The following is a 2,773-nucleotide window of genomic DNA, read 5'->3' on the forward strand; positions in this document are numbered from 1 at the left end:
TATTTTAGCACCTTACTTATACAAGGTGAAAGAACAAATTATTGGTAAGTTTTTCCCTTAATGGTGAGAAGACTTGACTTCTGAAATAAACGATAAGCCCAACATAAACATTAACAAGGATATTATTCCGATGTAAAATAATTGTTCTCTAGACAGACTACTTGGATGATTAAGTAAAGCTTTTTGAAAACTTTACATTAAGAACAGGTTAGTGCTCGCTTCAGCAGCACATATACTAAAATTGGAACGATACAGAGCCGATTAGCACGGCCCCAGAGATGATTAGCATGGCCCCTGCGCAAGGATGACACGCAAATTCGTGAAGTGTTCCATATTTAAAAAAAAAAAAAAAGAAGAAGAAGAAAGAAAGAACAGACTAACGGGTGCCTGACCATGCGGGAAAAAAAAAAAAAAAAAAGAGCAGACTAACGATCCATATTATTTTGTGTGTGGGTGTAGGCTGTATGGGAGGGGTCACATTTCATTCTTTTCCATCTCTGTATCCCATTATTGCAGCATCATTTGTTGAATTTTTGTTACTTTGTTTTCTCTTTTCAATTTTTATCAATAAAACCAATCAACATATAACAGGAACATTCTTAATGTATGAAAATTCCATACTTGGTGTGCAATCAGTGGCTCACATTATCATCACATTGTTGTATATTCATCACCATGTTCATTTCTCAGAACATTTATATCACTCCAGAAAAAGAAATAAAAAGAAAAAAGAAAAAACTCATACATACAATACCCCTTACCCCTCCCTCTCATTGACCATTAGTATTTCCCTATACCCAGTTTCTTTTAACATTTGTTTCCCCATTATTTATTTGGTTATTTATAATCCATATTTTTTACTTATCTGTTGTGTTAGTTAGATTCAGTTGTCAACTTGGCCAGGTGAGCATGCCTAGTCTTGCGGTATGAGCATACCAGGTGAGCATACCATTGCTGCGGACATAAGCCAATGGTACATGAATCTCATTTGTTGCTAATTACATCTGCAGTCGGCTAGGAGGCGTGTCTGCTGCAATGAGTGACATTTGACTTAATTGGCTGGTGCTTAAATGAGAGAACACAATGTAGCACACAGCCTAAGCAACTCAGCATTCCTCATCTCAGCACTAGCAGCTCAGCCCAGGCCTTTGGAGATGCAGAAAGAAGTCACCCCGGGGAAAGTTGTTGGAACCCAGGGGCCTGGAGAGAAGACCAGCAGAGACCATCTTGTGCCTTCCACCTAAGAAAGAAGCTCAGTGGAAAGTTAGCTGCCTTTCCTCTGAAGAACCAACAAAATAAATCCCCTTTTATTAAAAGCCAATCCGTCTCTGGTGTGTTGCATTCCGGCAGCTAGCAAACTAGAACATGTGTCTATACTGTAGATAAAAGAGACATCAGACAAAGTTTTCATATCACACAGTCACATTGTGAAAGCTGTATCATTATACAATCATCTTCAAGAAACATGGCTACTGGAACACAGCTCTACAGTTTCAGGCAGTTCTCTCTAGCCCTTTTAATACACCTTAAACTAAAAAGGGGTTAACTATATAATGCATAAGAATAACCTCCAGGATAACCTCTCAACTCTATTTGAAATCTCTCACCATTGACACTTTTTTGTCTCATTTCTCTCTTCCCCCTTTCAGTCGAGCTTTTCTCAATCCCTTGATGCTGAGTCCCAGCTCATTCTAGGATTTCTGTCCCATGTTGCCAGGGAGGTTTACACCCCTGGGAGTCATGTCCCGTGTAGAGATGGGGAGGGCAGAGAGTTTGTTTACTGTGTTGGCTGAGACAGAGGCCACATTTGAGCAACAAAAGAGGTTCTCTGGCAGTGACTCTGAGGCCTAATTTTAAGTAGGCTTAGCCTATCCTTTGTGGGATTAAATTTCAAATGAACAAACCCCAAGATTGAGAGTTCAGCCTATTGATTTTGTTGTCTTCACTGTTTGTTGGAATAGTAGGCCTTCACCAAATGGGGAAGTTGAATTTTCCCTCTTTCTCACCATTCCCCCAAGGGGACTTTGCAAATATTTTTTTATTCCCTGTTCAAATCACTCTGGGATTTATCAGGGCATCACTTTGGACAAATCTACAAAATCTCATGCCCTACTCAAGGTTCCATGCACTTATGGTGTCCAATTAAACCATCTAGATAAGTTATATTAGGAGATGCAGTAGTCAAAATACGAATTTTGTACCAAATAAACATTTTCTGCTTTAGTCTCTTACGTAAGTTAAAGTTTTAAAATGTATATTACCATCTGTTCTCAACACCCTGCAACACTGACATTCCTTTGTTCTTCCTCATGCAAAAATATTTTTTAATTTGTACATTTAGTCACTATCATTGTACACTCTAGGCATTCCTGGATTATACCAACTCAGTCTTTAGTGTCTATTTTTTCTTCTGATTTCATTTGTGCCCCTAGGCCTCTTCCCTCAATCTTTCTCACATTCAGCTTCATTCAGTGTGCTAACATTATTGTACTACAGTCAGGTAGTATTGTGCAATCCATTTTTGAATTTTTACAATCAGTCCTGTTGCATAATCTGTATCCCTTCATCTCCAATTACACAATATCTACCTTTATTCTACCTCTTGATGACCTCTGTTCTTTTTTTATTAATAAAACCAATCAACACACAATATGAACATTCTTTTTTTATCACATAGTTTTATATTCATCATCATGATCATTTCTTAGAACACTTACATCAATTCAGAAGAAGAAATAAAAAGAAAACAGAAAAAAATTCATGCATACCATAC

General features: G+C 37.7%; 1 pseudogene; it reads left to right on the forward strand.

Annotated features, from left to right (window-relative positions):
* Window positions 1–211: 211 nt before the first annotated feature.
* LOC143667878 (U6 spliceosomal RNA) lies at window positions 212–339 on the forward strand (annotated as a pseudogene).
* Window positions 340–2,773: the final 2,434 nt, after the last annotated feature.

This window comes from Tamandua tetradactyla, chromosome 23 (genome assembly GCF_023851605.1).
Source record: "Tamandua tetradactyla isolate mTamTet1 chromosome 23, mTamTet1.pri, whole genome shotgun sequence".
Taxonomy (NCBI): domain Eukaryota; kingdom Metazoa; phylum Chordata; class Mammalia; order Pilosa; family Myrmecophagidae; genus Tamandua; species Tamandua tetradactyla.